General features: G+C 40.0%; 1 pseudogene; it reads right to left on the bottom strand.

Annotated features, from left to right (window-relative positions):
* Positions 1-1,843: 1,843 nt before the first annotated feature.
* Positions 1,844-1,957, bottom strand: LOC102811257 (annotated as a pseudogene).
* Between the last annotated feature and the right edge of the window lie 7,686 nt (positions 1,958-9,643).

The raw sequence follows: 9,643 nt of genomic DNA, 5'->3' as shown, positions 1-9,643 counted from the left end.
GCTATGAGTGAGAATCCACCACTCGTCTGTTGGTTTGCTGTACTGTGGTGGCTTGTGTGTTGCTGTGATTCTGGAAGCTATGTCACCAGTATTTTAAATACCAGCAGGGTTAACCATGGTGGATGTTCCAGATGAGCTTCCAGATAAAGACAGACTAGGAAGAAGGAGAGACAGACTACTTCCAAATATTTAGTCACTGAAAACCTTATGAATAGCAATGGAACACTGTCAGATAACACCAGAATATTGACTATTGAAACATGATGAAGAATACCAGAATATTGTCAGATATAGTGCCAGAAGATGAGCCCCTCAGGTTGGAAAGGCACTCAAAATATAACTGGGGAAGAGCTACCTCCTCAAAGTAGAGTTGACTGTGATGACAAGAATGGAGTAAAACCTTCAGGACATTCATTTGCTGATGGGGCACAATTCAAAATGAAGAGAAGCAGCTATAAAACATCTATTAATAATCTTAACATGGAATGTACAAACTATGTTGTTGTTAAGTGCCATCAAGTTGGTTCTGACCCATAGAGACCCTATATGAGGTTTCCAAGGAGTGGATGATGAGTTTGAACCGCTGGTCTTGTGGTTCACACTGACATTGCGGTCCAGTGCTTTGTTACACAGTGCCACACCAGGACAAAGTATGAATCTAAGGAAATTGGAAATTGTCAAAAGTGAAATCGATCTCAATTGGACAGATTGATTGTGTGTGTGTTTTGGTAAAGAAAATGGTAGTCAAGGAGAACTGGGGAAGCCATTTTTCCTAGGTGCTGATCTCCTCTATTTTGGGGATTTGTCCAACAAAACCATCAATTTTCAGGGGTGAAAGTTCTGCTTTTCTGATTAATTGCTAACCCAGACTTCATAGAAAATCCAGAAATAGATGCAACTATGAAGGATTATGAGGTTTCTCTCTGTATCTAGTCAAGAATGTCTTTAAACCACTCAAACAGATGGGAAGCTACATATTTGTTAAAAAAAAAAAAAAATCTTGAAGTTAAAATGGAAATCGCCCTATAGAAAAATATTTGAAGATTTTTTTTCCAATGGTAAAAATATAAAAATAAAAATGAAATGGATCACATAAACATCAATATCCTGAGCATTAGTGAGCTGAAATGGATTCGTATTGGCCGTTTTGATTCTGACAATCACATGGTTTTACTATATTGGGAATGACAAATTGAAAAGGAATAGCATTGCATTCATCATCAAAAAGCATATATCAAGATCTGTCTTGAAGTACAATGCTGTCTGTGATAGGATAATACCATACACCTACAAGGAAGACCAGTTAACACACTATTATTCAAATGTATGCATCAACCACTAAGGCCAGTGATCAACAAATTGAAGAATTACACCAACTTCTTCAGTTTGAAATTGATCAGACATGCAATCAAGATGTATTGATAATTACTGGTGATTAGAATGCAAAGATTGGAAACAAAGAAGGATCGGTAGTTGGAAAATAAGGTCTTGGTGACAGAAACAACGCAGGAGATTGCATGATAGAATTTTGCAAGACTAATGACTTTTTCATTGCAAATAACTTTTTGGGGGGTGACTACAAAAATATATCTGTATATTTATATTGGGGTAGCAAAAAAGAAAGCAGCCCCTACAGTGGACCCTATTCAGGGGTAGCTTCTTTTTATGTACAGTTAAGGAAGACTTTGAGGAACTAAAAGTTGTTTGGAAAAATCCAGGTATAGTTGCTTTGTATATTGTGATGGTCAGAAGGGATGGATGAAGTGAAGTGTGAAGGCCCTTCACACCCTCCATTTTGCCTCAGACTACGTCCTGGAACCCTGGGGTGGAGAAAGCACCACTCTCATTCCTGCTTCTTGGGATTGTTAACTGCCACATAGTGATAGAGAATGACCAGCAAGAAGAGTGACACGCCCAGTGTGTTGGCAAAAATAGCAAGCTATACGTCTGTGATCATCCTGATTAGCAGTCTTGGCTCCAACGCTCACTGCTACCACAGGTTTGAGGTAGGCGACTTCGCAAATACCTTTTTAAAACAACATAAAAAATTAACACAAGTCCACGAAAGCCAAAATATGACCATGAACATATTCCACCTGAATTTAGAGATCATCTGAAGAACAGATTTGATGCATTAGACACTAAACACCGAAGAACAGAAGAGTTGTGGGATGACATCAAGAACATTATACAGGAAGAAAGGCCATTCAGAATACAAGAAAGAAGAAAAAGACGAAAATGAATGTCAGAAGAGACTGAAACTTGTTCTCCAGCATACACATGCTAAAGCAAATGGAAGAAATGAGAAGGTAAAAGAACTACATAGAAATTTTCAAAGAGCAGTTCGAGAAGACAAAGTTAAATATTATAACAAAATATGCAAAGACTTGGAATTAGAAAACCGAAAGGGAAGAAGAACACGCTCAGCATTTCTCAAGCTGAGGGAACTGGAAAAAAAATCAAGTCTCGACTTGAAATACTGAAGGAGTCTATGTACCCATTCCAAAGAGAGGTGCCCCAACGGAATGCAGAAATCATTGGACAATATCTTTGATATCTCATGCGAGTTAAGTTTTACTAAAGGTAATACAGAAACAGCTGCAAGCATACATTGACAGAGAAATTTCAGAGGTTCAAGCTGGATTCAGAAGAGGACATGGAATGAGGGCTATCATTGCTGATGTCCGATGGATCTTGGCTGAAAGCAGAGAATACCAGAGTGATGTTTACCTATGCTTTATTGACTATGCAAAGGCTTTCGATTGTGTGGATCATGACAAGCTATGGACAACATTGCGAAGTATGAGTATTCCAGAACACTTAATTGTGCTCATGAGCAATCTGTACATGGACCAAGAGGCAGTTGTTCGAACAGAACATGGGAACACTGAATGGTTTAAAATTAAGAAAGGTGTGCGACAGGGTTGTAGTCTTTCACCATACTTATTCAACCTGTATGCTGAGCAAATAATCCAAGAAGCTGGGTTCTATGAAGAAACACATGGCATCAGGATTGGAGGAAGACTCATTAACAACCTTCAATATGCAGATGATACAACCTTTCTTGCTGAAAGTGAAGAGGACTTAAAATACTTACTGATGAAGATCAAAGAGCACAGCCTTTGGTATGGATTGTATCTCAATGTCAAGAAAACAAAAATCCTCACCACTGGACCAATAAACAACATTCTTATCAATGGAGAAAAGATTGAAGTTGTCAAGGACTTCATTCTTCTTGGATCAACTATCAACACTCATGGAAGCAGCAGTTAAGAAATCAAACAACGTATTGCATTAGGCAAATCTGCTGCACAGGACCTTTTTAAAGTGTTGAAGAGCAAAGATGTCAGCTTGAGGACTAAGGTGCGCCTGACCCAAGCCATGGTATTTTCAATAACCTCATATACATATGAAAGTTGGACAGTGAATAAGGAAGACCATAGAAGAATTGATGCTTTTGAGTTATGGTGGTGGAGGAGAATATTGAACATGCCACGGGCTGCCAAAAGAACTACAGCAAGAGTGTTCCTTGGAGGCCAGGATGGCCAAACTTCATCTCTCATATTTTGGACATATTGTCAGGAGGGACCACTTGCTGGAGAAGGATATCATGTTTGGTAAGATGGAGGGTCAGGGAAAAAGAGGAAGACCCAAGGAGATGGATTGGCAAAGTAGCAGAATCAATGGGCTCAAGCATGGCAACAATTGTGAGGTTGGCCCAGGATCGGGCAGTGTTTCACTCTGTTGTGCATAGGTTTGTAGGGTTGCTATGAGTTGGTACCAACTCGATGGCACCTAACAACAACAAGAACATGGGCAAAATATTGAACGATGCAGAAACCACCAAAAGAAGATGGAAGGAATACAGAGTCACTATACCAAAAAAAGGATTGAAATTCAACCATTTCAAAAGGTAGCACATGATCAAGAGCCAATGATACTGAAGGAAGATGTCCAAGATACATTGAAGACATTGGCAAAGAACAAGGCTCCAGAAATTTATGGAAAACAAATTGAAATCTTTCAACAAACTGATGAAGTACGAGAGGCACTCACTTATTTTATGCCAAGAAATTTGAAGACAGGTACCTGGCCAACTGACTGGAAGAGATCCATATTTGTGCCCTTTCCAAAGAGAGATGATCCAACGGAATGTGGAAGTCATTGGACAATATCATTAATATCTCATACAAGTAAATTTTTTTTGCTAAAGACCGCTGCAAATGTATATTGACAGATTATGAAGGCAAAGAAAGTACTTTTGATGTTTGTGGTATTTGTTAGACTTTCCAATTTGTATTGTTATTCTTTTCTCATTCCAAATAAATTATATTTCATGCCTTAGGGGAAAAAAATGTACATTGACAGAGAACTGCCAAAAGGTTCAAGCCAGATTCAAACGAGGAAGTGCAACGAGGGGTATCATTGCTGATGTCAGATGGATCTTGTCTGAAAACAGATCATACCAGAAAGATGTTGACCTGTGCTTTATTGTCTGTGAAAAGGATTTCAATTGTGTGGATCATGGCAAGCTATGGACAACATTGTGTGGAATGAGTATTCAGGAGCACTTCATAGACTAAGAGGCAGTTGTTCAAACAGAACAAGGGAACACTGAATGGTTTAAAATTAGGAAAGATGTGCGCCAGGGTTCTGGTCTTTCACCATATTTATTCAATCTGTCTGCTGAGCAAATAATCCAAGAAGTTGGATTATATATGTATATATATCTCTATCTACCTATATCTATATCTATATATATATTGCTTGCTGAAAGTGAAGAGGACTTAAAATACTTACTGATGAAGATCAAAGACCACAGCCTTCCATGTGGATTACATCTCAATGTAAATAAGACAAAAATCCTCCCCACTGGACCAATAAACAACATCCATATAAATGGAGAAAGAATAGAAGTTGTCAAAGACTTCATTTTGCTTGGATCAACCATCAACACACATGGAAGCAGCAGTCAAGAATTTAAATGATGTATTGCATTAGGCAAATGTGCTGTACAAGACCTCTTTAAGGTAGTCAAGAGCAAAGATGTCAGTTTGAGGACTAAGGTGTGTTTTACCCAAGCCACGGTATTTTCAATAACCTCATATGCATGTGAGTTGGGCAGTGTATATGGAAGACCACAGAAGAAATGATGCATTGAGTTATGGTGTTGGAGAAGAATATTAAAAGTGCCGTGGACTGCCCAAAGAATAAACAGATCTGTGTTGGGAAAAGCCAGAGTGCTCCCTGGAAGCTATGATGGTCAGACTTCGTCTCTCATACTTCGGACATATTATCAGGAGGAACCAGTCCCTGGAGAAGGATACCACGTTTGGTAAAGTGGAGGGTTAGAGAAAAAAGAGGAAGACTCCCAATGAGATGGATTGGCACAGTGACAGCAGCAATGGGCTCAAACGTAGCAATAATGTGAGGTTGGAGCAGGACCGGGCAGTGTTTTGTTCTGTTGTGCATAGGTTCAATATGAGTCGGAACCAATTCGATGACACCTAACAACAACAATAACATGAGTCGGAATTGACTCGAAGGCAGTGGATTCATATGGAAAGCTAATCATTGAGTAAGGAAGACCAAAGAATAATTGATGTCTTTGAATGATAGTATTGGCAAAAAATACTGAATATAAAATGAACTGGCAGAAGAAGGAACAAGTCTGTGTTGGAAGAAGTACAGTCAGAATGCTCCTTAAAAGTGAAGATGATGAGACTTTGTGTCACGTACTTTGGACATGTTATTAGGAAGGATCAGTTCCTGGAGAAGGACATCATGCTTGGTAATGTAAAGGTTCAGAGAACAGAGAAAGACCCTCAAGGAGATGGATTTACACAGGAACTGCAATAATGGGCTGACACATAGTTTCAATCGTTGGGACCAGACAGTGTTTCATTCTGTTGTACATCAGGTTGCTATGAGTTATAACCAATTCAATGGCACCAAATAGGAGATTCGAGGTGCTCCGACTGAGCAAGCTTCTCTCGTCTGACCTTCCCATAGCCTAGGCCTCAATCAATCCAGACTCCATCGTGAGCTTTCGCACCTCCAGGCCTTTGCTTCTGCTGTTCCTTCTGCCTGGAACACCCTCACTCCCACCATGCATTTCTCCCAGTGACCAGCCTCCACCTCTCCCTCTCCAGGCCCTCCAGGTCTGAGCTTCCCAATCCTTCCCTTCTCAACATCATGAGCACAGTGACATGGGTCAGAGCCCAGCCTGGAATTAGGATGCCTGCAGTCCCAATCTTAATCCTACCTCTCACGAGCTGCATGACCTTGGGCAAGTTGCTTTCCCTGGTCTCTACTTTGTTGTTGTTGTTATGTGCCGTGGAGTCAATTCCGACTCATAGCCACCCTGCATAGGGTTTCCGAGGCTGTAAATCTTTATGGGAGAAGAAAGCCTCATCTTTCTCCTGCGGAACAGCTGGTAGTTTCGAACTGCTGACTGTGAGATTAGCAGCCCGATTGGTAACCACTACGCTACCAGAGCTTCTTTGGTCTCCACTTAGCCATCTGTAAATGGGGATCATAAGCGTGCATAATTCATAGGCTCCCTGTGAGGATTAGTGCTGTTACTTTATGTAAAGTCTTAGAATACTTCTTGGTACATAGTAAGTAGGATTTAAGTGCTAAATAAAATGACCTTGTCCTGCCTTGTATTATAATGGCTTTATTTCCTATAAGTTAAGACACCATGACTACGAAACACTTCATTTATTCAGTAACATCATTTCAGGGGGGAAAAGAAACATCATCACTAGAAATGTGCAAATTGTCTATAAGCAATCTTCCAATTTCAGCAATGTGTAAATTGCTCAGTGATAATAATATCACAGTTGTGGCGTTACTAGGGTTGGCGCCATCGAGTGCAGCCTTCCTTCTGCCCAGGCACCGCCTCCTGTACCAGATCAGACAGCATCCTTGGTAATGGTTATGATCAATTTTAATAACAGAATAGTACATGATTAATTTAGTTGTAAAGTGGTTAAATGTAATTTAGATTATATGAATACTAACAACTGTTTCGTGAGATCTTTCTACATTGAATTTACAACATTATTAGTCACAATATTAGTAGTAATGGGAGTGCAGTGGCTCTGTAGAATAAGCAGTGGACTGCGAGCCTCAAGTTCGCTGGTTCAAGACTACAAGCCACTCCTCAGGTGAAAGATGGAGTTTCTGCTCTCACAAAGATTTATAGCATTGGAAATCCTACACAGGGTCACTATGAGTTGGAACCAATTTGAGGTACTTAATAGCAATTATTAGAAACTGAGTGGAACCTTTTTTGGTTTTTCTTCTTCTTTTCCTTTAATTACTACTTCTTTCTCAAAAGTTATTGATTCGCAAATGCTGATTGCCACAATTTTGTAGCTAAAACACCAGAAATTTTGACAAAATCAACAACTATATAAATATTGACAGCACCAGTATTAATAGCAAAGTTAAAAAACAAAACAGAAAACAACAAATGCTGGCCAGGGTGTGGAGAGACTGGGACCCTCCTACATTGCTGGTAGGAATGTAAAATGGTTCAGCCACTGTGGAAAATGGTGTGGTGCCTCTTCAGAAAGTTGGAAGTAGAAATACCGTATGATCCAGCAATCTCTCTACTTGGTATATACCCACAAGAAATACAAGTCAGGACACGAGTAGAAATATGCACACCAATGCTCATCACAGCACTATTCATAATAGCAAAAAGATGGATACACCCTAAATGCCTATCATTGGAAGAATGGATAAACAAACTTTGGTACATACACACAATGGAATACTACACAACCTTGAAGAATATAATGATGAATCTGCAAAACACCTCATAACATGGATGAACCTGGAGGACATTACGCTGAATGAAATTAGTCAATCAAAAAAGGACAAATATTGTATGAGACCACTATTGTAAAAACTCAAGAAAGGGTTTTTATACTAAAAGCAACATTTTTTGATGGTTACCAGGGGTGGGAGGGAAAAGAGAGTAATTCACTGGCTAGAGGGTAGACACATGTTAACTTGGGTGATGGGGAGGGCAATATACAAGAAGAGGGAGCTTGGCAGAGGAATGATGAAGACATAGGGACCCTGCACAGGGTTTCCGAGGCTGCAAATCTTTACAGGAACAGAAAGCCTCATCTTTCTCCCTTGGAACAGCTGGTAGTTTCGAATTGTCGACCTTGAGTTTAGCAGCCCGATTCGTAACCATTATGCTACCAGAGCTCCTTACAGGGAGGTATTCTAGAACTAAGGGGGATATTGATGTAGATACAACCTTGGAACAACAGTGTAGATACTCGGACAGAGACACAAGCGTAATGGCTATGAAAGAAAAGTGGGAGTATACCTAGAAATATATGAGCTTGAAAGAGGATATTAGTGCACTTAACAACAACAACAACAATGTAAACACAGATATGAATGTGGTGAAGCATGTTGTTGTTGTTGTTAAGTACCGTGGAGTCGGTTCTGACTCAGTGACCCTACATAGGGTTTCTGAGGGTGTAAATCTTTACGGGAGCAGACCGCCTCATCTTTCTCGCATGGAACCACTGGTAGTTTCAAACTGCCAACATTGAGGTTAGCAGCCCAATTCGTAACCACTACGCTATCAGAGCTCCTTGTGGTGAAGCATACAGCAGGCAAAATGATGAAAATGTCTTAGATATTACCAAACATCTTAAGGCAATGAGTTGCTGGGTCTGAAGGCTCAGGACCATAGTTTCAGGGACACCATGGCATAACATAGTCCACAAAGACAATATTTTATATCCTATTTTGGTGAGTAGGGGCTGGGATTTTAAAAGTTCATGAGTGGCCATGTAAGGGGCAGCTGATGGTCATTCCATGTATAGAGGAAAGAAGACTGATGAGAATTAAAGATGCTTGGAATCAGTTAATCCAATGGGCTAATGGAATGTGTGAACATCAGTCTCCATGACTCTGAGACCAGAAGAACCAGATGGTACCCGGCTACTAATACCAACGACGTTGAAAGGAATTGCATTAGATAGGATAGAGTAGGAGAAAATGTGAAAGAAAAATTTAAATTATTTAAAAACAAAAAACAAAAAACGGGCTTACTGGTCAGAAAGAGACTGGAGGAACCTGAGACTACAGCCCTTTACCGCCATTGAAGTCTAGAAAGGAACTCACCCTCATGGCCCAAAGCAAAGCAGCAGATAGATATATAGGGGGACAACAACCCTAGTAAGCTGTGCTCACCATGGAATCGTCAATCATTCCGAATCAGAAGGGCTGCATTTTCCTCAGGACAAAGTTGAGAAGGGACGGGAAGGTGGGTGGACTGGAAACAGGAAGCTCAGGAAGACCATGGAATAACTGTTGTTCCACGGAGGGGATTGCAATCACTGAGATGAAACAAAGTATCATTTGTTGAATGTCAAACTGATGATCTTGTCTGTACACCCTTACACAATTCACAAGGAAAAGTAGATAAAAAACAACAAACACTGATAGCAATGAAAGGCTGGTAGCATGTACAAACAAAACCACATGATGCAAAGCGTCATTGTGATGGAGTAATAATAATGACAGTTCTGACCGGAACACATTAGAAGGTTCAAACTGGGCTGATGGATATTTGCATTTTAAATAATTACAGGAATAGTTTTAT

This window comes from Chrysochloris asiatica, unplaced genomic scaffold (genome assembly GCF_000296735.1).
Source record: "Chrysochloris asiatica unplaced genomic scaffold, ChrAsi1.0 scaffold00110, whole genome shotgun sequence".
In the NCBI taxonomy this organism is placed as follows: Eukaryota; Metazoa; Chordata; class Mammalia; order Afrosoricida; family Chrysochloridae; genus Chrysochloris; species Chrysochloris asiatica.
This window is presented reverse-complemented; position numbering and strand designations above follow the sequence as displayed.